The sequence below is a fragment of the Mesoplodon bidens genome, assembly GCF_964165515.1.
Source record: "Mesoplodon bidens genome assembly, chromosome: 1".
NCBI classification, from domain to species: Eukaryota; Metazoa; Chordata; class Mammalia; order Artiodactyla; family Ziphiidae; genus Mesoplodon; species Mesoplodon bidens.
The window spans coordinates 4,872,588-4,898,506 of NC_138176.1; the positions used below are offsets into that span (position 1 = coordinate 4,872,588).

Consider the following 25,919-nt stretch of genomic DNA (forward strand, 5'->3'; position numbering starts at 1 on the left):
GCGATCACACGGATTTCATCAGGATCCGCGCTGCTCTTTTAAGGGGCTGAGCTCCCACCGACCAGAAATCAGGCAGCGGGAGATGAATGCAAGGGCGTGGGCACCCCACCTGAAGGTCAGCTCCAATCCCCGGTTCATCCAGATCCTGCCAGAGGTGACAAGAAGTAACCTTATGTGTGGTTTGGACATTGCATTAAAGAAAGACTGTGACTCCAGGGCTAGGGTATCTTGATAGAATTTTTCCCGAAGTAGAAACTCTCCATGGAGCCCTTAAAACGAATCCAAAATGATTTTCGAATCAGGAGCAGCTGGGCAAAATCATTCTGCTATTCGGTTCTGCCAGGCTTGCAGCACTTAGCCCTGGGCATCTGTGGTACCTCGGGCCTGAGTCAGGGTCTCTCCTGCAGCCCCCGGGGTGGCCCCTGCTCCCGGAAGCCTGTCCCCCTGGCCTCCTCATGTGATGAGGCCATCGGATCTTTTCATTTTTTGGAGACTGGGTAATAGGAGGGAGGAAACAACGGGCATTTCTTGAACTAGCTTTGCTGTTAGTCGTTTCAAAAGAACGGCACGCCGGCCATTCTGAAGGTGAAGTGCCGGCTCTCGGGGCCACTGGTCTGAGCAGGCGTGCAGCGGGCGGGAAAGCTGCCAGAGGCACGAGGCCACAGCCGCTGACATGGCCACTGCCACCAGCGGGGCCGGTGTCTGGGGTCAGGGCCTGAGCTCACTCCACAGCGTGGGTGTCCCCACCGCGGGAGGGTGAGCTCAGCGGGGTCTGGGGTTCTGGAAGAAGAAGTCCCAGGGGTGGAGCTGAGACTGGGGAAACACAAGAGAGCAGAGTGGGGAAGCGGGGAGCAGAAGGGGGCCTGGGCGGGGGACAAGCCCGGCCACAGCCAATGGCTGGCCCTGCCGCCCACTTTGGCCTTCGAGTCCGACCTCCTTTGAATGTTAAGGTTAGGAAGAGAGTCGCAGGAATCTGTATTCACTACAGGATAGATGGGCTCTTTAAAGAGAGGCTGGCAAAATTTCAGTCCCAGGCGGCGGCCACTCAGCCATCAACACCCATGTGGAAATGGGGCCCCTAATGAACACACGCTGCTCCGGATCCACGGGGTAGGGAAGCGGTCACGGTTCCTGGCACAGGAGAGCCTCTCAGTCCCACGTGGATGACACCAGGACCTCGGGGCGGCCCCCTCGCCACACACAGTCCCCAGAGCAAGGCTGAGCTGGGCGCCACCGGCCTCTTAGGGGAATCCTGGGGGCAGACAGACAAGACAGACATGGAAGCCCAGGCGCCAGGCAGAGGATGCAAGGGCAGGACCCGTGGATTCTGTTCAGCACTGGAGCCCCAGCACAGAGTAGGTCTCCCGTCATATGTGCTGAACGGATGAGTGAATGGACAGACGGACGTGACTACAAGTCTCCTGGGGCTTCAGGGCCGCGGGCAGGAGCCTCCACCATCACCAGCACGCTTCTGGGAATCCCACCCTCCACTGTTCATTCTGTTTAGGCCTCGGCTTTCCCAAGCTGTCGTCTTATAAAAAGCAACGCTTGAGGGCTTCCCTGGTGGCGCAGTGGTTGAGAGTCCGCCTGCCGATGCAGGGGACACGGGTTCATGCCCCAGTCCGGGAAGATCCCACATGCCGTGGACCGGCTGGGCCCATGAGCCATGGCCACTGAGCCTGTGCGTCCGGAGCCTGTGCTCCGCAACGGGAGAGGCCACAACAGGAGAGGCCACAACAGTGAAAGGCCCGCGTACCGCAAAAAAAAAAAAAAAAAAAAAAGCAACACTTGAAACTGGCCCCCCCTGAGTCCCTAACAGCTCGTCGTGGGTTAGTCTACCCAAAAGCTCCCCTTTAGGACAGAAGCGGCTGGACTGAAAGGCGAGCAGAGCACGAACGAAGGGGGTTCGCCGAGGACACAAGCCCCCCTCGGTGCAGGCGCTCAGGACCGGCCCCTCCCGACGACGGCTGCATTTCAGTCCTGAGAGCCGTGGGTACCAGGAACCACCTCAGTCCCGCTGTCGGCCCTGCGAGGAATCGGTGCCTCTCCTCCACCTGCCCAGGCAGCCACGGGGCCGCCTATACCTCCGGGGCCACCCTCTGCCCTCTGCCACTGTGGAGAGTCCCGACCTCGTTCCTGGGCCCCTGCAAAAAGCCCCTGACATCTTCCACCTGGCCACACATCGGGATGCCCTGGGGAGCTCTGTGAAACATGCAGCTGCCGACCTCACGGCATGCAGGATGCTCTGGGACCTGCCTGATGCACGGCCCACTGGAGGAGACCACTGAGGGCCCCCCGGGCCTCCAGCCCACCCCTCATCAGCCACCCCCCCTTCTTCAGAACCCCCCTTCACCTCCCCCAGCCCAAGATGGAGCCCAAGTCCCTCCTCTGATTCCAAGACCCTTCCCAGGAGGCCCAGGGGTCCTCGCATCCTGCTCCGAGTGGTCCGGCCTCCCCTGAAGGCTCCGGCCACTCCACCCCTGACCCCTGGCAGGACACGGGGCCCAAGCCTGGACAGTCAGAATAGGGTGAGCCCTGACCACAGTGCAAGTGGCCGAGGCCTGGCTCATCAGAGCCAAGGAGACCCACCTGGGAGCCTACGGCTGCACCTGCTGGAAAGGCTCTCTCCTGGGGGGATGAGAGGCTGCTGGGGAAAGAGCCTGTGCAGGCGAAGGGGAAAGGACGGCGGACCTCGACGGCAACGCTGAGCCACTGGATCCCGCTCTTCCCGAACCTTCGGTTACGTAAGTCAAGGAGGCCTCTTTTGAACCCGAGTGGAATGAACCGTGTCTCCACGTCTGACACCCTCAGATCCCTGACAATACACAGCCTGCCTCTCCCAGTCTGCGGGGCGACATCACACCTTCCTCTGCACTGGGGCCCCCGGGAAGGCCAGGGGAGTCGTGGAGGAAGGGTCAGCCCACACCCAAGTACAGACTCTCCAGCAGACCCGCCCACAGACAGGCCTGGGAGGCTACAGCCACGTCAGTAATGGGAGCTGCTTCTTCTGCCCCGCCACCGGGACCCCCACCAACTAGCACCGGTGATCAGAGGGGTGATCAGTGGTGACCTCAGGGCAGTTGCACACCCACCAGCTCCTTGGCTGGGGGTGGGGAACAGAGTGGACCCTCAACCAGACTCAGAGTGGAGGCAGCAAGGGGCTCCTCCCAGAAGGCAGGACCCCCTCAGGCTCCAGGGGGGCCAAGGGACTCTCCTCATGGGCGCCTAACCGATGTCTCGTGTCATTGGCAACAGGGGTCGAGCCCCAGGGCACCAGATACCAATCACTCCACACGTTTCAATGCACACCATTGTGTGCATCAACCAAGCCCATCACATCCACACAGCCAAGCAATTCGCACCCAGCACCGTTCAGGCCATCGGCTCAGAAGTCAGTCTGGGAAGCATGGCCGCGCTCCCTGCCTGCCAGGTCTGAAAATGGACACAGCACGTCGAGCCTGGCTGCTCCAATCTCCAAGCTGCCGGTCACTAAAGAAAGCATAATCTCTGTAAAGCACTTACAAATCACTGCTATACTGACACAAAACGAAACAACAACAAAATCCATTGCAAAGTAAAATAAGGAGGATTGATGTCATTGATTTCTGCCCGGCACTGCCTGCCCATTCAGGATGTGCATTTTACTATAACAAACAATAAATCATTTGCTAAACAAAAGCATGCCACGTGCAAGAAACACACGTGACTGCCTTCTAAAATACCGCCTGGACGCAGCTGGCCGGGCCGAAACCACACCCAGAGGAACAGGCTGGCGAGAGTCAGGCCAAGCAGACACAGGATGGAGGCCCAGCAGTGAGGCCATAGCCCCTCACCTCCAGACTTTGCTCGAGGCTGGAACGTTCAACTCCTGTCGAAACAGACAGATAAGCTAGGCTTTCATGTGGGGCCTCCACACGAGGGGCCCCCATTTCCCGAAGCCCCAAAACTGAACAGGGGGTCAGACACAGGAGGGAGCATAAAGGGGTCAGCCCACCAGGGTGGTGAGAACAGGAAAAGGATGCTCGGTTGGCCTTGTTCTCCGCTTGTCTGTTTTTCTTTTTGCAGACGCCGCCCCACTCTCATCAGTCTCTGGCCCGTCGTCTCCTTGAGTCCTAACACCATGCCTTCAGTTAAGTTGCAGAGTTCTGACGGATAGATATTTGAAGTTGATGTTGAAATTGTGAAACAATCTGTGACTATTAAGACCATGTTGGAAGATTTGGGAATGGACGATGGAGGAGATGATGATCCAGTCCCCTTGCCAAATGTTAAGGCAGCAATATTAAAAAAGGTCATTCAGGGCTTCCCTGGTGGCGCAGTGGTTGGGAGTCCGCCTGCCGATGCAGGGGACACGGGTTCGTGCCCCGGTCCGGGAAGATCCCACATGCCGCGGAGCGGCTGGGCCCGTGAGCCATGGCCGCTGAGCCTGCGCGTCCGGAGCCTGTGCTCCACGACGGGAGAGGCCACAATGGTGAGAGGCCCGCGTACCACAAAAAAAAAAAAAAAAAAAGGTCATTCAGTGGTGCACCCAACCAGTAGGATGATCCTCCCCCTCCTGAGGATGATGAGAACAAAGAAAAGTGAACAGATGACATCCCTGTTTGGGACCCAGAATTCCTGAAAGTTGACCAAGGAACACTTTTTGAGCTTATACTGGCAGCAAACTACTTAGACATGAAAGGTTTGCTTGATGTTACCTGCAAGACTGCTGCCAATATGATCAAGGAGAAAACTCCTGAGGAGATTTGAAAGACATTCAATACCAAAAACGATTTTACTGCAGAAGAGGAAGCCCAGGTATGCAAAGAGAACCAGAGGTGTGAGAAGAAGTGAAACTTTGTGTCTGATGCTGCAACACTGTAAGGATTGTTCCAAATACTAGTTGCACTGCTTTGTTTATGATTGTTAATATTAGAAAAACAGTCCACAAATGCAGCAGCAAATCAGCTGTATGAGCAGAATGTTGTCCTCATTGCATGTGTAGTTTCAGTACAGATTCCAAACTTATGGCTCAGTTTCTTCTAGTATGATCAAAAGTTCTTTTTTCTTTGCTCTGAATAAAACTGAACTGTGGGTTCTCCATAGAAAGTGGCATTTGGGGCTTTCCCTCTTTTTGTAAAGCAATTTCTGCCTAGTTTATTGTCCAGTTAACTTCAGTTTAGTGACTTTTAAAAGTTGGCATTGTAAAGAAAACAACCTGCAAAAAATTTTCTGAAATAGAATTAACAACGTATTATCTTTATTCATGGGTTGGAAACTGGAAAAAGGCTACTTGAGGTAAATGTTATCAGAGTGGGGTTATCAGAATGTCTTCCAGCTTCCTGGAGTCCACTGGTATTGATCAGCCTGTATGTAGCAGGGCTCCCTTAATTGGATCTGAGGACGTGTTTTTGCATTTTTAATCCTCTCAGCTTTGAATATGTTGGCTAGAGGCTCACTTACTACTCAGTTTGTGGTTTGAGAGGAAACAGAATTAGACAGTTTGCTGGCTTTTCAATTAAAAAAGACACTTGACCCATATGGTGTGTCATCTTTTTATAATCAGTAATCCTATGTGGGGAAAACCATAAACACTACTTGTGTGTAAAAAATAATTTAACCTTTAATGTTAAAACGTGTGGCGTAACGCAGAAGGCATCAGTCACAAATGCAAGATACTTTCAATAAAAAGTAAGTTACATTAAAAAAAAAAAAAAAGATGCTCAGTCCTGGTCAGGACATGGTACCAGCAACAGGATTGTGACCCTGGCAAGTCTCAGGCTGCTCACCTAAGGCAGGCATTGTCCTCAGACTCTAAACAGGGAGCTCACACAGTTCCCCAAACTTCTCAAAGAGAAAATGTCTACAGCAAAAAGGTAGACTTGGCTTTGGTATTTATTCATTTATTTTCTTTTCCATTACAGTTTATCCCAGGATATATACATTTTTTTTAAAAGAAGATGTTGGGGGTAGGAGTTTATTAATTAATTAATTTATTTTTGCTGTGTTGGGTCTTTGTTTCTGTGCGAGGGCTTTCTCTAGTTGTGGCAAGCAGGGGCCACTCTTCATCGCGGTGCGCGGGCCTCTCACTATCGTGGCCTCTCTTGTTGCGGAGCACAGGCTCCAGACGTGCAGGCTCAGTAGCTGTGGCTCACGGGCCTAGCTGCTCCGTGGCATGCGGGATCCTCCCAGACCAGGGCTCGAACCTGCATCCCCCGCATCAGCAGGCGGACTCTCAACCACTGCGCCACCAGGGAAGCCCAAGTGTTTTCTTTTTTATTTGATGAAAATCAGTGGGAGGGGTGACTCTTTAGTGTGCAGTGAATTCAGTTTCCTGAGCACAAAACCGTGGTTGCGTTGAGCCAGGTCGTATGTCCATCCTGGGCACTGCTCTGCACACAAAGGTACCTGGACCTGGCTCTATTTGTAAAATGAAGGGAGAAAATGAATTTTTTTTTTTTTTTTTGGCCGCACGTCACGTGGATTTTAGTTCCCCGACCAGGGATCGAACCCGCGTCCCCCGCAGTGGAAGCACGGAGTCTTAACGGCTGGACCGCCAGGGAAGTCCTGAGAAAATGAATTTTTAATGCAATGCAATTGCCGGCCTCACCATCATTCCTGACCTCCATGACTCTGAAGGGTGTTTTACAGCCCAGGGAGCCCTCAGGAAAACTCCCCTTCCCCGGCATGGAAGACAGGACTTGAGTTTCCCAGTTGGGCCAGTTCGTGGAAATCTACAGGGAAGGTTCTCACTCCGGCCGGCTAAGAAATCGGCAAAGGCACTCGACCTCTGTCAGAAGCTCTTCCTCGGGGGCAGCCGGCCTTCTTCGCTCTTGGAAGTGTGCGTCTTTCCTCTCTTTCTGCCAGAGGGACAACTGCCAGGATGCTGACCAGCTGGGGCGGGCCAGCTGCAGTAAGCATCCCTCAGATTTGGTTTGCGTAAGTGACCATGATTCTTTGAGGCTCTCCCCCAGCTGCTGTGTTCCACTCCTTTAATAAACGTCATTGCTTCAAATCTGGCTTTTCTCCGCTTAAAAAGGAAACTTAAAATGTGATGCAGCAAGCTAGACTGAGGTCTGCAAGGCAAGAGTCCTGGGTGCAGGGAGAGAGTGGGGTGACTCCCAGTCTGTACCTGTCAGAGGCCAACGGTGGCCCCATGCAGGTTCATGAGCCCCTCCTACCACAATTCCTCTGAGCCAGCTTCTCTGATGACAACAGCCACCATTAAATGACCTATTTCATGTTATTTTATTAGGAATACTGTCCAATCCCCCATGTACAATGTAAGCTGTAACCAAATTTCTCATAAAAAGAAAGATAAACAGTTAGCAGGGTGATGCACAAACACTGTCATTATCAGTTTCAAGGTGAAAAACTGTCCTCAAGCCTCGTTGGGCAGACTCTCCGTAGTAGAATCACCTGCCTCTAGTCACCAAATTCCTTGGCTCCCCGCCAAAGGCACCTCCAACTCAGCCTACAATCTGGTCTTATCATCATCCCTTAATCTTGCATCTGGCCCAGGTGCAAAGCAGTCTTCCCAGCCAAAAACGTCAGGGCCTCGGTCAGGCAAGACTCATGCGTGAAACTGTAAAAACAAACAAGCTGTAGACACATGCATTTTTCTGCAGGATGAGTCTGTAGTCTTCCTCAGAATCTCAAAGGAGGACATGAGCTCCAACAGGTTAAGAACTGCTGGGCCATCACACAGAACCCAGACTCTTAGAAGTGTCTGGAGAATCCCAAGCTTTTCCATCTGTCTTGTTCCAGTCTCATCATCCCTGGGCTTTAGCGGCACTCAGATACCCGCTGTTCCTCAGATAGGTCACGCTACTTTTCACCGCTGGGCTAGCACACGGAGGCCCCTCTGTCTGGAATGTTCTAGCCCTGTTGGCTGCCAAGAAAACATCCTTGAAAACGAAGCCTGCTCTATTTGGTGAAGCCCTTCCAGGCCCCCGCTTCAAAAGCCCGTCTTGGCAGCACTGTTCCACCTCTGCATCCACCTTTACATTATATACGCCCTGGAAATGATGCATTTTGCCTGCCTATGGGTGTGGCGCACCCATAGGACAGGCACTGTGACTTTTCTGCAACACCAGTGTTAAGCCCAGTGCAAGTATATCGTGGATACTCAATAAATGTTTAAATCCCCATTTGTCCCTTCTATACGACCTTACAGACTCTTTTAAATACTACCCACATTTGATGAAAACCAAGAAATATCCTTTGAAAGAATATCACTGGCTGGCTAAGAATAGGCCTAGCTTGGCCCAATTCTGTGGAAAATTATTAAATTTCTGGCTCTTGCATTCTTATATTATGTTGGGCCAAAATCAGGACTTTGCTCAAAGGAATTTAAATGAGCAGACTGATACCATCTCCAATAGACGACTGAACTTTAGCTGATGTTCGCAACACTGGCGAAAAGTAATTTATTGAATTACTGATGCACTTGATGAAGTGCTGCCAGAAGCTCAGGAGGAGACAGTGCTGAGCCAACTGTATTTGAACTTGAAGGACGGGGTGACTGTTTCAAAGCATTTTGATGTCCAGGACTTAAATGTTCGGCTGTTTACAAAACTAGGGCCACTTTCAGAGCCAGAAAAACCACCTACTGAAGAAAAGCGTTCATTACAAGGAATACTTTTACTAGTAACCCGGCAGGTTTTGAGATGACTTGAAATAATGTGGTTGCAAAGGAGAGTTTCTTTTGATTAGCCAATGTCATAGTGCAACTAAGATGGGTTTATTTTTTACATGTTTAAGAAGCTAAAGTATTTTAATCTCTTTGAAAGAGCATTTATGTGTTTTCTGGTCATTAAAGCAAGTGCCCTAAGGCAACATTTTGTGAGCCCAGACTGAGTTACTGTAAATCCCTGAGTGTCATAAAGGGATACAAATATCCTGACTTTTTGTTAATTCATACTGACTCCCTACCCCTGCTCCCCTGGCATTGTTGAGAGAGCTTCTGCTTCTGAGATGTAGTGTGTCTGGGTCTAAATGTTAGCTCCACGCCCTAATGGAAGTGACAGGCCACCCCCTTGCTCTCTGAAATCGTCTCAGGCTACGCCTTGGTCCTTAACGCTTGTCTACAGGTACTAGGATCCAGGGCTCCCATTCTGGAATGAAAAATTTGGAGGCCTCTTCAGAGGACAATCATTAGAAGATAAAAGGCTGAGTATCTTGATAGTCCCCCTGTTTTGTAACAAGTGGATTAGTATAAAATGGCTAAGAGCAGGCCAGCCCTGGGAAAAATTGCGACGTAAGAAAAACTGACCACTGGTGTCCTCAAAGCCCTCAAAGCCCCTCCTGAGCCATATTTCAGACGACCAGAGAAAAGCTTTATCCGGTGACAAGAATCCAGCCAGACTGGTGAGCGAGGGAGGGGATGCCCCAGGGCTGTGACATCAAATCATGGAAGTGGGCGTCCCCCTTTGAGGCCAGCCTTTTGAACCAGAGAGGAAGAAAGGGAGGCCGGAGCTCCCACGGTTTAACGGGGTACCTGCCGGGACAGGAGCTGGCAGTGGCCGGGCTCTGCCGCAGCGGGCTTCCACCCCCGGCACTCGTGCATATTGACAAAGGAGTCAAGGCCAAGTCTGCTGAACTCAGCCGAGCAGACCCATGGAAGCCCCGTCCCTGGGACCCAGCCTGAAAACGCCAAGACCTTCTGGGGTCAGAAACAAAATAACAAGGCTGAGTACAAAGGTCACTCAGGATAACACATTGTAACCAAGGAGCTAGGCGACAGGACGTCCAAAAATCTTAGCTGAGAAGAAAGATGGAAGTAATTTGCTCCCTAGTACAAAAATCGTTGACTAATCTTCAGCTGGAAACGACCAAATAGATTTAAGGATGTTAATAACCAAAAATGCCTGTGTTTACAGAATGGAAATGGAGTGACTTGCTTTGAGGACAAAGCAAGTGCAGCTGAGCAGAAATCAGAGCTCAGATCATCTCGAGCCTTTGATGCCAGTCCTGTTGCCCCTGGACTCCTGGACATGAGAGCAGTACCAGTGACCGTCTGGTAAGCAGGCGGCCGTGCTCTCTCTACGTGACCTCAATCCATCCACATAACAACCCTGTCTGGGAAGTGTCATTGTCCCCAGCAGAAAGAGGAGGGGTCACACTGGGAGATAGTAAGTCACTTGCCCAGAGCCTCAGTGTCAAGAGCCCCTGCCTGACCCCATCCCTCTGCTCCAAAGCCTGTGCTCTGAGTCCTGGGCTGGGCACGTGCCAGTGAAAAGCAAAGCCCGGGGCTCAGATCCACTGCTGGTTCTCAGACAGAGTAAAATCACTGCTGGGGGAGCCCTATGCATACAGCCTCCTCCGCTGCCCGGGAGCTCACACTCGGGTCTGGCACTTCCTCCCCTCCCTCCACTGCTCCCCTTTCCACTTCTCTTGGAAGCCTGGATGCCCTGTGAGCTCCAGGCACCTGGCGAGCAACCCAGCATCCCTGGAGAGGATGACGCAGCCAGTGCACCTGCCGGGGAGCATGGCTGAACGCCGAACACTCATTCCGGCATGAGCCTTTCTGCCAGATCATATTTAGCATTGCTGGAACCCAGGCTTGGGGTCCAGACAAGTTTTCCTGTCAATTCTTCATTCCCCACCCAATAAACAGAACAGCAAAGCACCTGCCCAAAACGCTTCAGGTTTTTAGCACATAACCAAGGATCATTTTTTTCCTTCAAACTCTCCTCTGTCCCCTGCTGGAGCTTATATTTGTTTCAGGGAGAAAGAAAACGTTGTCACCTTTTTGGATCTCTCATCCAATATACTCTTGATTATATTTGAAACCTATTTAAAAACACACATTAAAAAAACATATATTTACTTGCTTCTTATTTCGCTGGGAATCAATACAAAAGGGTATGTTTGTTTTTCTTAAAGATATTGCTAAATTTTTTTATTTCGTAGGCTTTGACAACTCCTTTGAAGTATTTGCACAGTTGAAAGAAAGACATCAGGCTCACGTTTCTGGCTCTGGGCCGGGAGCCATGTGAGTTCAAAGAGGCTGCGAACCACATCAAAACTCCCCAGGTAGAACACCTGGGGCGGCCCTTGATGGACAAGGTTTGGGGAACAGCAGCCAGACTGAGAGAAGAAAAGGAAGCCAGTTTGGTAATCCCCAAACTAGGGGTCTCCCAGCCTGAATCCAGCAGACGCTCCCCCAGCCCCACAGCTGTACACCTGCATATCTGTTGGAGGATTGAGTAAAACTCAAGGAAACCCGTTTTCCTCCGGTGCAGCTGATCTAAAACTCCAACCATCTAGAATGTTATCCAGCACTCTGCTTTTGGAGAAAAACCCAAGTGACACAACAGTGAGACGTTAACTTTCCAAAAAAGCCTTTCGGTATGTCTGGGGTCAGCATGTAAAACTAACGCCATGCTGGATATACCCGTGAGCCTAATGCTCCTCTGGGTAGATCTGGTACCCAGCGCAGAAAGGATGTGGCCCCTGCGATGAACCAGGAACGGGAGGCCGCCCGGCTGTGGATGCAGCCAGGCGTGCGGTCGGCAGTAGCACCACCCGGACCAGCGTGGATGGGTGAAATCAATCAGCACACTGGGGTTGGGAGGGGCTCAGAGGTGGCCCGGTGCCACACGTCTCTCTTTGCAGGTAAGAAAAGTGAAGCTCTGAGGGTTTGGGGGGCAGTCCACAGTGTCATAGCCTTTGTTTTCTCGTCTAGAAGCCCTTCTCTTGACCCTGGGGCCACGCTGGTTCCAGACCACACCACTTCTCGAGGCCGGGTTTGGCTCACTTGCATCTGGCACACAGCCTGGTTTAATCCAGCCCATGAACCCAGGCTAATGCACATAAAACACTGCATCTCCGCCTACCAGATCATTCACACATTGAAGAGTCAATGGCGTGTGTTAAAGAATGGTTTTGTTCACGGAGCACAGATTAAAATACTTAATCACGCAAATTTTACATCACCTTTCAAATTATCACACAAAAAAATAAAGTTAACTGGCATGGCCCACCGTATTGATTTGATCTAGCACTGTGGAAGGCACACAAAAGGTATCTATCTACTCATGTGGATTCTGAGTTTGTTCATTTATTCATTCAAACATCACTGTTTCTTACTGCATGCAATACACAGCCTCGGGTATTGGAGGGGACTAATAACCACAGTTTACGGAGTGCCAGCCATGTGCCTGGTACTTTATATGCATCAACTGTCACTCTCACAACAGTCCTGTGAAGTAGAGATTATCACTCCCATTCTAGAGGAGAGAACACTGAGGCATGAATCTTGAATAACTCAGCCAAGGTCATACCAGGACCAGGATTTGAATCCATACCTGAATGCAAAGCCCAGGCTCTCAGAGACATACCTTCCACCCTGAAAACACAAATGACCTGGTAGAGGAGATAAACAAGTCAACTGGAAATCAAAACAGATTCTTATAGCTGCTTCAGGACACGTAACCTTCTATAGAACTAAAAGGAAGAGAGATATCTCTTATGGAGAGGGCTTAGGAAGGCTTTGTGGAGACAAGCATTTGTGGGCCTTGAGGTATGAGTAGGAGTCCCGAAGATGGAGATAAAGGGGAAGGAGATTCAGAGTAGGGGGCTGAGCAGGCTCCATCTCTGAAAAGCTGGAAAGCATAGGGGTGCCTTGAGGGAGCACACAGCCAGCCATTGGTTCACTAGGAGATGGCACGCCAAGAGAAGTGCTGAAGGCGATCTTGGGACACGCAATTTCTTCCTAGTGATAATCAAATATTAAGAAGGCCAGTCTTTATCCTAATGGATATATTTGTTCTTGTTTTGACAGCAGAACCTCTGTAAGTGTAACGCAAACATTATAAACTAAAAAGACATGTCAAATAAAGGAACGGAGGGTGGTGTCCATGAGGCTCCTGACTGATCTCCAACCCGCCTCCTTGGGAGGTCATCTGGGGTCACTCTGGTCCAGTTCAGACAGTCATTTTAGCAAGTATGTCGGGCATCTCCAGAAACACTGTCAATGTGGTCCCTAGACAGACCTCTCTTATCTCTCCAGGATTCAGTTCAATCACATTAAAAAAAAAAAAAAAATGAGTGGCTGACTATCAGCCACAACGGACATCCCCTAAAAAGACACAAACTCCCCTACATCCGCAGACGCACTCCTAAAATGTTTCAATTTGTCCAATGATAGTTTTCAGAGCCTCCTGTCAGGTACCTGCCTGGCTGGGCGCAGAGGGCACAGTATGGTCCTCAGGGAAATGACAATCCAGCATGTTCTTCCACAGCAGGGTGGAGGCTGGTGTGATTAGACGGATAAAGAAAACATTAGGAAAGTGTTGGGCTGGGTCAGGGGAGTTCACAAGTTGGATTTGGGACATGTTGAGTTGGGGGCATTTGACATCCCAGAAGAAAGGGAGAGTGGGCACCTGAGCCTGGGAGTCGCAGAGGACTGGTCTGGGCTAGGATGTGCCTCTGACCTGGAAGGAGGGAGTTTTGTTAAAAGGGGGATGGCTTGGGCTTCCCTGGTGGCTCAGTGGTTGGGAGTCCGCCTGCCGATGCAGGGGACGCGGGTTCGTGCCCCGGTCCGGGAAGATCCCACATGCCGCGGAGCGGCTGGGCCCGTGAGCCATGGCCGCTGAGCCTGCGCGTCCGGAGCCTGTGCTCCGCAGCGGGAGAGGCCACGACGGCGAGAGGCCCGCGTACCGCACAAGAAAAAAAAAAAAAAAAAAAAAAGGGGGTGGGGGAGGGCTTGGACTGGGATGATGGCAGCAGAAGGAGAGACTAGGGGACCAACGGGGGCACAGTTCCAAGGAGACCCACCTTCGCGTTCCAGCTTCACTGTAACCAACCACCAACCGCCGTTGTCAACTCCCACACATCCACCTTCAATACGCCCCCTCTGCGGACCCCGGACCCCCATCCTACGGCTGCTGCAGCGCGCTCAGGGGTTGATGATTTGCTCACACACACGCCCCTGGACGGGAAGGGGTAAAGCACGAGGACACAGAGCTCCGGGAGCTTCCTTGGAGGCACTGTCCCTGGCCATCTCGGGGCCAGGTGTCCCTCCACAGAAGTGAGAGGTGGCCCCCGTGCAGGGCTTGTGGACCTGACCGCAATGCTTCACATTCCCTCTGTGCCTCCACAGGGGTCCCGGGAGGCATCACAGTGACAGTGACATGAACTTCCTCAACCACTGCCCACAACTCACTTGGCTGGGGGCGCTAAGTAGGTATGGCTTTAAATCTAAAACCATCTGGACTCATCCAACGACCTGGCCTTCTACAGGGACAAATCTAGCTCTTAAGTCTCACTGACACGTGGAAAGTCTGGGGATTTTGTGGGGAGGGGAGGGGCAGTTGCTGGTTCACAGGCATCACTAACACCAATGAACAAAGACCTCAGCCCCTGAGATCACGGCCAGAGGCAGTGTCACATCGGGGAAGGGCCTGTTTCATGTCACCACCTGGCCCTTTGCTCCCCGAAGGCTTAGAGCCTGTGCTCAGAAAGCCCAGACCTCAGTCCTATTCGCACGCAGAGTTCTGCCCCATACCACGAAGGAGGAGTGACCATGGCAGTCAGGAGGCAGCCTGGGCCACCGGCACTCACCCTTTCACACCCTCCTTTGGCTGAGAGCTCTGGTTCTGAAAAGGCACGGCCCTCCCTTTACCCCCTCCCTGCCACAGTTTATATGGGCATGAGTCTGTTTTGCAGAGGCCGGAATTCACTGACATTTCCAGACACAAAGACCTCCAGGGACCCTGGGTCAAGAGGCACCGGGGGTCAGGAGATGGCTGGACATGGGCCCAGGGACTTCTGAAACACGTGACCAGCCTTTGCCGGTTTTGATCCAGTTCTACCACCTCTCACTCTAGAATACAAGCACACACAGAGCCGGATTCCTCTTTCCTTGAGTTTCCTGGGTTGAAACTCTGGTAGAGAGGTCCTCTTCCGAGACAGATCGATATCACAATTCTGCCAGTATAATTGTTTCACCTTTCTAGAAAGGTTTGCCATGCCAGGAAGGAATTTAGGTCAAGTCCAGCACAATCACTCAGGGCTTGGCTATGCCTCTCCATCCTAGGGGTTGTCCGGCTTTTCCCAGATGGTCCCGGGAAGCCCGCGGGCTTGGCGTTGCGCTGCCCTCTGGCCCAGGAACTCTGACAGGTCACCCCGCTGACGCCGCGGGCCGGCCTGGGCCAGCGGGGCCTGCCCACTTCCTCCGCACTCCCTGCCGCATCTCTGAGCCCCCAGCGGCATCCCACTCCGCTCCTCTCCCTGGAAAGGCAAGGGGCGCTTGGACAGCAGCGCACGCCCTCCCGGAGTTGGTGCAACTCGGAGTCGTTTCCTCCAAAGGCGCCCGTCTCGTCTCGACCCCTGCGTGCGGCAGCCCCCAACACACCCGCTTGGCACCCCCTCTCGGTCTCGTCTGCTTTCACACGCGTCCTCCCTGTCGCCGTCCCCCCAGCGCCGTCGCCACCCGCAGACACACACGCTCCTCTGGTCCGCTTACCCAGAGGGAGCGCGAGAGCTGCCAACCTGGTCGCCAAGTTGGGCTGGGGGGGCCCGGGGCCCGAGGGCCGGGGTCGCGCGGTCCCCTGACGCTGGCACCGGGCGCGCCGCGGGCCGGCAGGGACCGGGCTCGGGGACCCGGCACCCCGGCGCGGCCCATACGCGGCGGCGGCCGAGGCGGCGTACCCGGCCTGCTCCGGCCGCCCCGGGCGCGCGGCCCCCGGCCCGCACCCCGCGCGCGCTCACCTCGGGGGGGCCGGTCCGGTCGCGCCGATCCCGCCGCCGCGGCGGCTCCGCATCTCCCGGGCGCCCGCCCGCCGCCCTCCGGGGCGCCCCGCCGTCCCCGCCGGGCGCGCAGGAGGGTCGTGGGGACGCGCGGAGGCCGCGGGGTCCGGGCGCCGCCGCACCCGCGCCGCCCGCAGCCGAGCAGGAAATTTGTCCGGCCGCTCCCGCTGCTCCTGCGCGCCGCTCGGCTCGGGCTCCGCGGCGGGGGCGGGGGCCCGGCGCCGCGAGGAGCGGGGGCGACGCCTGGTGTCCGGCGCGGGGAGCGCACCCGGCGCCCGCCCCACCTGAGGCCGCGGCTCCGCCCCGCAGGGATGGCCGGCGCCCGGCAGGGACCCGGCCAGCCTGGACGTTAGCCCAGGCTGGTGCCCCACGCGGAGACCCTGGCCGGGGCCCCAGTGCCCGGACCCAGGCATCATGTAGGGGGTCAGGGTGTGACAGCCACTTTTACGAGCGGGAAAGGCCCGTCCTACCCAGCCTTGGTCCTGGACACCAGGAAGTGGCGTGGCTGGGCGCCAGCTCTGGGCCATGCAGTCGGTCCAGGAGAGCAGAGGGCAGGCACCCTGTACTGTCTCTGGTTCGGAGAAGTAGGGAGAGCCGGGAAATCTCCTGAGCTGGTATCTTCCTCTGTAAAGCGGGAATAAGGGTGGCCACTTGGTGGATGTTGAAAAGGGCTTACTTGTCGTTAAGGCGATATCCAGTGCACGCAGGAGGAAGAGCGACTGCCAGAGGGGTCTGGACCGGCTCTCCTGGGGCACGGCTTTCCAGGTGACCTCTTGCAAGCTATTAGTAAAGGAGATTCCATGGGGAAGGGCAGAAAGGATACATGTTGTCTCATCTTGGTTCTGAGCCTTCCTGCTGTGCCCTCCACGTTGGTCCAAGGCCCCCGCCCTCAGGAAGGATAGTGCATCCCTGTTGCAGGGACCTCACTCATTATGGCTTGTGAATGAAGGAACCAATGGTGAGAAGGTGATATTCAGGGTATGATACCCCACCTTGTATCAGTAGCCAGCAGACCACCTTCTGGGACACTTGGGACCTGTTCTGGACAGAGCTGTAGACGCCAAAGGCTGAGGAGGATGGCCACCTATTGGCTGAGAGCATCCACAATGCAACTTCCTTTCCACAGGGTGTAAAGAGGGGTCAAAGAGTGGAGAACTTGAACTCAACTTTCTTGCTTTGCCCTGTCCATGCTGTCCCTGGGGGAATCTTGTCCAGCGCCAGGACTTTAAATACCATGTCTATGCAGGGAGCTCCAGAAAAGCACAGCTCGTCTGGTGGTCTCCTCCAGGCTCTGGTCCTCCTGGTTGTCTACCATGGCAGACCCAACTCTTGCTCTGACTCTGTTTCTCGGCAGGCATCCTATCTCCACCTCCCCTCCCACCTCTAATCCATCCCTACGTCTACTTCCTGCTCTAGCTCCAAAACGCCTCTTGAATGTGCCCCTCCTCCCCACTCCACTGCCTTCATCTGATGACTGCAGTGGTCCGCCAACTTCTGACTCACTGTTGTTTAGGCAATCCATTCTAAGCACACCATCCAGGAGGACCCCTACAAATGGAACCCGGTCCTGACAGTCCTCTGCTTAAAAGCCTCCGTTCCGAATAAAATCCAAACGCGTGGGAGGCTCTGCCTGACGTCTCAGCTGCTCCTGAGCCCCTCACCCCGTTCCCTGGGCTCCAGCCCCCAGGTCCGTCTCTCAGGGTCAGAGCCCAGCTCTTCCCCACCTGAGACTCCCCTCCATGGTACCTGGCCTGCGCCTTCTTCCTGACTGCCTCTGGAAAGTCACCCTGCACCCCTCCCCTCGGGTCCTCTCTCACAAGGTTTGTTCACTTGTAGGGCGTCAGTCATGGCCCCCTCCTGCCCCCTCTCTCAGGGCTGTGAGCTCCAAGAGCTTCCACGCTGTGCCTCTCCCCATCACCTCTCCATCTCCAGCTCCTGACGCAACAGGATAGCCAGGAGGTGCCCAATAAAAAAAAGCCTGTGGGCTGACAGAACAGAGGAGGGGCGCCAGCCCCAGCGCCAGGCAGCCTGGTCGCCCTGGAGACCAGCAGGTGGGCGGCTCCCTCCTTAGCGCGCCCTGGGGGAACAGCCCAGGTCAGGCGGGGCTAGGTGGCCCAGTGACTCCACCCAGCTGTCAATGTCCCTGCCGTGGTGGCCTCCAGAGCCAGCCTTCTGTACAGGAGGCGATCACTTCAAACTCTGATGAGCACAGTTTTGCTTGTTAACCCTGCGGGGCTGCAGAGGCAGAGACTGTGATGCAAGAAGAGAGGAACAAGTTGCCTTTGTCAGACATCTGCTGTTGGAAAGTCAGCAGCTGGGGGAACATGATGAGGGGCAGATGGTGCCTCTCTCCGGGTGAGATCCTCTCTGCTGGACCCCAGCGATTCTTCCCAGAATTAAGCAATATCCCTCCACCTCTGAAGTCTGAAGACATTCATCATTGTCGTACAAGAGTGTGTCGTCAGAGACATCGATCCAGGGTTGTGTTGATTCCCATTCGGAAGCCCCTTGATCCTCCGTATCCATCTTCCTTCCACCTCTCATGGGCTCAAGGCCCCTCCTGACATCAGAATCAATTCCCTTATTCCCCTCCTAGGCTCTGAGGACCAACCCCAGCCTCTTGCCAGCCTGAACACCTCCGTACTCTCATCTTTCATGACCCCAGGACATGGCCCTTCTTACCTCCACAGCTTCCTCTTTAGCCCCGACGCACTTCCTGTTTAAACCACCATCAGTTTCACATACGCCATCCTCCCACCTGTCTCTCACCTCCTCCTCTTCACCAAGCCATGCAGCTCCTTTCCTTTAAAACACAGCTGGAGGCAGTTTTCCTGTGACTGGTAATGTTAACTATAGTTATGTGTCTCATCTTCCATTTTACTGGAGGACCCGGCCTTTGGATTTCTCTGCAGTAACCCAGATAATGCCCGTCATGCTTTAAGGGCTCAACAGATGCTAGTCAAAGTTAAAATGCTGAGGCCAGAAATGGTATCTAGAAGAATAAGCAAAAAAGGCAAAATTGGTATGTAGACAGAAATCAGAGTTTGCTTTTAAACATTGTCCAGAAACATTAACATAAACTTGCTCAAATTTAGGAGATAAAATCAGAAGGTCTTGGTGACTGTTGGCTACAGAGCAGGGCAAGGAAGGAAGACTGATTTTTTCCTTTAATTTTTATTTATTTATTTATTTATTTATTTATTTATTTATTTTTGGCTGCATTGGGTCTGCGTTGCTGCGTGCAGGCTTTCTCTAGTTGCGGAGAGCAGGGGCTACTCTTCCTTGTGGTGTGTGGGCTTCTCATTGCGGTGGCTTCTCTTGTTGCAGAGCACAGGCTCTAGGCACGCGGGCTTCAGTAGTTGCGGCTCACAGGCTTTAGAGCGCAGGCTCAGTAGTTGTGGCGCACAGGCTTAGTTGCTCCGTGGCATGTGGGATCTTCCCAGACCAGGGATCAAAACTGTGTCCCCTGCACTGGCAGGCAGATTCTTATCCACTGCACCACCAGGGAAGCCCAGGAAGACTGATTTCAGGACCTGTCCCCACATAGAGAAAACTCAGGATGGATGGCTATTCCAATCTCTAGAATGTGCCAGAATGAGTAACTCTAGTGGATCCAGAACTTTCCATTTTTACATTACCCATCTATCCTTCTCCCTCCTCTTTTCCCAAGTTATGCCCAAGTATTAACATTTGCTAACCAGTGAAATCATGAGGACAGACCCTTTGCTGGAATTTTCCTTTACCTTTTTTTCTTGGATTACTTTTCATTGTTGAATAATATATCATGTATTATAGAGATCCTAAATGTACAGTTTAATAAATAAAGACAAATGCATCTATCAAGATAGTGAACATTTACATCACCCCAAAAAGTACTCTTATGCCTCTTCCCAGAAAATCTCCTACTCCTGCTAAAGGCAGCACCTGTTCTGATGTCTATTACCATAGATAGTTTAACCTGATCTAGATCTTCATATAAATGGAATCGTACAGAATACACTTTTTTATTTCTAGTTTCTTTCACACAGCAAAACTTCTTTGAGTTTCATGCTTTATTACCTGTATCAGTAATTTAGGTAATGTATCTTTTTTCTCTCTTTGCTTCAAAGATTTTCTCATTTGTTTTTTTAAAAATTTGATTAAAATATGTCTTAGTTCAGTTTTGTCTCTATCACACTGGGGATTAGTTGTACTTCTTGTTCATAATGTATATAATATAGTTTATAATATCTAGTTTATAGTTTTCATCAAATTTGGGAATTTTTCAGCCATTATTTCTTCAAAAATGTTTTCTGCCTGCCCTCATTTCTGGGACTTCATTTATATGTATGTGGTATATCCTAATATTGTCCCATAAGTTACTGAAGCTCTTTAAACTTTTAAGCCATTTTTTCCTCGGTATTTCAGTTTGCCTAGTTTTTATTGCTATATATTTAAGCTTGCTAATCTTTTCTTTTACAGAGCTTAATCTTCTCTTAAGTCCATCCAGTGAAATTTTCATTCAGATATTGTATTTTTAGGTCATAGAATTTTTATTTGGTTATTTTAAAACTAATTTTTATTTCTCTGCCAAGTTTCTTCATAAGTTTGTTTATTGTATTCAACTTTTCCATTAAATCCTTGAATATATTCATTATAGCACTTATAAGTTCTTGGCTAATTTTAACATCTATGTCATCTTTGAATGTGCATCTATTGAGTTTTTTGGTCCTGATTGTTTTCCTGCTCCTTTACAGGTCTAATTTTTTTTTTTAATCGTTTTCAGGATGCAACATTCCTGAGAGTTTAGATTGGTTGAGCTTTTGTTAGAATAAGTCTGTAGAAATCCTTTTAGTTGAGAGTAGCCCCAGTTTTATGACAGACTTCACTGAAGTTTCACCCTGATAATGTACAAGTTAGTATTCTATGGAAGACTTCAGGAACTCTTATGCAGACCTCTAGAACTTCTTTTCTGCACAGATTTATTCTGCTTTGGCACCCCGTCTCACACATTCCAGCCTCCCCAGTAGCCACAAACTTTGATTTCTGTTCCTCTACTCAGCCACAAAGCTGCTGTCTCTTTGGGTTTTACTTCCCTGTGCTGCAGTTTAGAAAACTTCCCAGTCAGAATGCTGGGGTTAATGTTGTAATCATTTCATACGTTTCCTTTCTTTCAAGGATCACAGCCTTCCACTGATCAAAACAAAACAAAACAAAACAAAACAAAACAAAACAAAGACAGAAAAACTTTACCATATGTGTTTTTCCAGTTTTATATACTTTTATATGGCAGAAAGATAAGTTTGATATCTTTACTTTGTCATGGCTAACACAGGATTTCCTACGTTTATTTTAAACATTTATTGCATTGTTTTGTAATTATCTATATGGATCCCTTCCCCCCAAGGCTTGGTCTAAGTCATTTTTGCATCTTTAGTCCCTATCAAGCACCTTAAATGGTGCAGAGTGAATGATTTTTGAATGAATGAACTAATATATATGTGTATATATATGTGTGTGTGTGTGTGTGTGTGTGTGTGTGTCAATTCAAGTTTTATGTTATGTGCTGTTTAGAATTGTAATTAGTTTAGTAAAGCTATGTGGTTATGTTATTTAAATAACAGTTAACTTTATACTTAGGGAACACATACATGGCTCAAAATGAAAAAGGTTCAAAAAGTGAAATAATGAAAAACATGTCTCCTTGCTTCCTTGTTCCCCAGACAACCAGTTCACCTTTTTTTGAGATAAAGTTAGTTACCAGTTTCTTGTCTAATCTTCCAGAGGAATATTAGGCATTTGCAAACATATGTATATATATGAATTTTCTGTTAACTAAACTGCAAGATATGGGTATTTTTCCATACTAGTACTTATAAACCTACTTTGTTCATTTTAGCCACTGGAGTCAATATGTGGTTGCACCAGAATGTATTTAACTCTGCTTCTGTTGTAGACCACATAGGTTATTCCCAGTCATTTTCTAATACAGAAACAGCTATGTGGAATATCCTTGTTCATATGTCATTCATATGTCATTTCAAGTATATGAGTATATGTGTGAATATAGAATTCTTGGTCACTGGATCCAGGTTTTTTTTAAAAAAATAGATGAGCAATACATGTGTGTGTGTGTGTGTGTGTGTGAGTGTGTGTGTGTGATTCTTTGGAGATAAGGTTTCACTATGTGAGTATGAGTGCAGTTACCATTCCACCTGTAATGACAAATAGCATTAATTACTTCTCTTCTTATATGATTAAGAAAGTTTGATTCAATCCCTTAAGTAAACTGACATAGAAACTGGAGTAAATACCATTGGAAGGCCAAATAATAAAACAATTCAGCACCTTCCATGATCTGCTTCAAGGGTTGCATGGAATTCCCTCCTATTCCCCACTCAAAAAATCATAAATGTTTATGCTTTGGCAAAAGTATATTTTTTCCTCAACTGCTTTGAGAAACTTGAAGACCTTCAATGGATTTCCGGCAGAATGAAATGACAGTTTCTTTATTTTTCACCATGAAATTAGTGTCTATAATCCATAGAACATTATTATTTGTGGAATGATTTAGTATCCACCTAGGTTTTGCCTTGTGTATACTTTTGACTTGCTTCAGGAATTGAGGGAAAATGTTGGTAATAGAATATAAGAGCATTGAGATACCAAGGAAAGTCTCTTGGTAAATAGGAGATGGACAGCTATTTCTTATCAGCTATTAAAGCAGGATAGAAATTTAGTTCTTAAATGTTTAATTTCTGGAAGTATTGCAATGTTAAGAAAGGCTTTTATGTATTAAAGGATTGCCTATTTGAAAGATAAATACCATATGATATCACTTACATATGGAACCTAAAATACCACACAATGAACTTATCTACAAAACAGAAACAGACTCATAAACATAGAGAACAGCCTTGTGGTTGCCAATGGGGAGGGGGTGGGGGAAGGGTGGAGTGGGAGTTGGGATTAGCAGATGTAAACTATTATATATAGGATGGATAAACAACAAGGTCCTACTGTATAGCACGGGGAACTATATACAATATCCTGTAATAAACCATAATGGAAAAGAATATGAAAAAGAATACATATGTATATAGCTGAGTCATTTTGTTGTACAGCAGAAATTAACACAACATTGTAAATCAACTATACGTTAATAAAAAATAAAAAAATTAATAATTAAAAAAATTTTTAATTGCCTCTTTAAAAGAAAATTATGAGTATGTCTAGGTAGTTTCTCTATTAAAATGATCCCAAAGTACACACAGTCTACATACATTTTATAACAAAAGTGAAAATGTACATGAATTAAGTAAAAATAGTAAAATAAATCCTGTTATATTCTTTAGAGTTCTAGGTGCTGTAAGATGTATACTTGCGATTAAAAAAAAAGTTCACCTTTAATAACCCACATGACAAACAAAAGAAGAAATCAGCAGCCCCAAATTGTAGAAATAAACAAGAAAGCTAACAGCTTGTCCCAGTGCTTTCTCAGCTAGACTAGCACTTTCCAAAGCAAGAGTCCTTTAGTAACGCTATATTGTGGAGGAAGGCAGAGATGATTGTATATGGTAGACAGTACAAAACGGCCATTTTTAAACTTCATATATGAGTTGCATATTTATTTTCATGTATTTATTTTGATATTGGTACATCATCTGAGATTTTATAACAAGTAGGCTAATGGAGAGAGTATCATAGTCAATTAATTTGTAAAAATATGAATATAGAAAAAATATTAAGGAATTAGAGGTGGGAATTCACATCTGTCAAAAATGGCACCAGTGGAGCTGGAATGATGGAATTGTGGGAAGTCTGGAGCCAGGGCCACTGCCCAGGCGCTGACATGACCTTCACCCCAGATTTTGGTCTTGCTCTCCAGTCCATGAAGTCACTGTGTTCCGGACTGTGCTCTATTTGCAGCAGCCTCTATACCACAGGCTCTGACATCACTTTTCTTTTGTCCGCCACACCCAGCTCTGTCTATCTCAGCCCATACTTCATGCAGGCCCTGCCCCTGGAGGAGTCCCCAGACATCCTTCACTCTTAACAGAGGGAGAGACGGTCCCCAATGTCAAGCCCTCTGAGATTCCCAAGCCTAGTTGGAAAAGGTTCTTGACTTGAAGCAAGATCACAGATTCTGCCTCCCCAAACTCACATGAATCAAAAGCAAGACCACCACCCCCCAACTCTAGGAGGTATGTGTGTGACAGCTTTAGAGCTCATAAAATGCCAAGAGATGTCTGGGGTAGAGGCATATAATTGTTTTTTGCAATAACTTAAAGCTGAGAGGATAAAAGTTCTGGACAAGGATGAAAGTCCATGAACTCAGGAGCAGATCCAAAAGAAACATAACCAGGAAAGAGAACAAGACAGGTGACCTCGTCTGAGGCCCCGTGCCAGGTTATGCATGGGACTTCCCTTACCTGAAACGTGTGTGAGCTTAAGTCAACTTGATTTAGGTATTTTGTCAAAGCGCTGTACATTCTTTCCTCCTGGATGCATTCGGCGGAAAAAGTGAAAGAAAGTCATCCAGCCAAAAACTGAAGCTCGGTGGAGATAAGACAAAGTGAGCCCAGATAAGGTAAGAAGAATATCAGCGGAAATCACTCACAATGCATTAGAACAAAGCAACGGTTGGACAGAAGTGCCCAGGTTAAGCATAAACAAGGTAAAAAGAAATGCCAAGGGGACTATGTAAACATACAGCCAAAGGAAAGAAAGACAGAGCAAACCCTCTGGGGCTGGGAAAACACAATCCAATGAACAGTTTCCTCTGCATGTATTATGCCATGTAAAGACTTATAAGAAGAAGAATTTATTAAAATAAGAAATGAATAATGAGATAATAAAACAATAGAAACGAACCGAAACTCCAACCCACACAATTTCAGATTAAATACATAAGCTAGAAAAAGACTTGACTGAAAGACTAGTTATCTCCACAGAGGAAAGTAATGGTGAGTGCAGAGGAAGAAGGTAAAGAGACCAAAGCCATTAGAGAGAGACGGTGTATGTGGAGGTCAAAGATAACCCAACCCAAGAATGACTGATGTGCCTCAAGGTAAGATTTCAGCGAATGGGGCTCACAGTTCAGAAATAGGATACAGAAAAAATGTATCTGCCATGAACTGAGTGAACAGATTGAAAAGACAACTTAAGAATGAGAAAAAAAATGATACAGAACAATCTATACAAAATGTATTCAGGTCAAGCTACTGCATTTCATGAATAAAGGCTTTTATAACTATGCTATCAGAATAAGAATGTCACAATCAGAAGAAATAAAGCTGACCTCAGACTCTTCCACAGCAACGTTCAATGTCAAAAGACAACAGAGTAGGGCTTCCCTGGTGGCGCAGTGGTTGAGAGTCCGCCTGCCGATGCAGGGGACACAGGTTCGTGCCCCGGTCCGGGAAGATCCCACATGCTGTGGAGCGGCTGGGCCCGTGAGCCATGGCCGCTGAGCCTGCGCGTCCGGAGCCTGTGCTCCGCAATGGGAGAGGCCACAACAGTGAGAGGCCCATGTACCACAAAAAAAAAAAAAAAGACAACAGAGTAATATGCACAAAATTTTGAGAGAAGAAAATGTAGCAGCCATGCTGTCATTCAAGAATAAAAGCTGACTGCTTCTTCTGACCCTGATGGAGGAACAGAGACCAGATTGGCCCTCCAGTAATAAAACAGAAAATTATATATATTTAAAAACAGGGTTTCTAGACACTGGACACTAGGCAGAATAGGGCTTTAATTCTTGAAAGAAAAGAAAAAAATGAGGTTTTGTGGGTTATTTTTTTTTTGGCGGTACACGGGCCTCTCACTGTTGTGGCCTCTCCTGTTGCTGAGCACAGGCTCCAGACGCGCAGGCTTAGCGGCCATGGCTCACGGGCCCAGCCGCTCTGCGGCATGTGGGATCTTCCCGGACCGGGGCACGAACCTGTGTCCCCTGCCTCTGCAGGCAGACTCTCAACCACTGCGCCACGAGGGAAGCCCCCCAAAATGAGGTTTTACTGACCACTGCACCAGGGAGTTTCCAAGGAGGAATTCACAGGCAATGGTGCAAGAGAAGAAACCAGGAAGAGCCAGTAATCATCTGGATTTGAAGAGAAAGAGATCAGAGTTTGGGGAAGCAAAAGTGGCTAAAATTGGTGATGCAGAGTCCTGGAGAGAGATGGCTGCCCAGGCAAGCTCTAGAGATC

The 25,919-nt window shown here is 49.5% G+C and overlaps 1 protein-coding gene and 1 pseudogene across 3 annotated transcripts in view; one reads left to right on the forward strand and one right to left on the reverse strand.

Moving 5' to 3' along the window:
- The window catches only part of PTPRE (protein tyrosine phosphatase receptor type E), a 169,883-nt gene extending 154,072 nt beyond the window's left edge, over positions 1–15,811 (reverse strand). For both annotated transcript variants that reach the window (XM_081249585.1, XM_081249584.1), the window contains exon 1: positions 15,697–15,811. The gene's annotated coding sequence lies outside the window, so the exon portion shown is untranslated. The remainder of the gene's footprint in view (positions 1–15,696) is intronic.
- Positions 4,121–4,833, forward strand: LOC308615357 (S-phase kinase-associated protein 1-like; annotated as a pseudogene). Its single transcript has 2 exons — positions 4,121–4,318; positions 4,540–4,833. The product of its transcript is annotated as an S-phase kinase-associated protein 1-like (transcript).
- Positions 15,812–25,919: the final 10,108 nt, after the last annotated feature.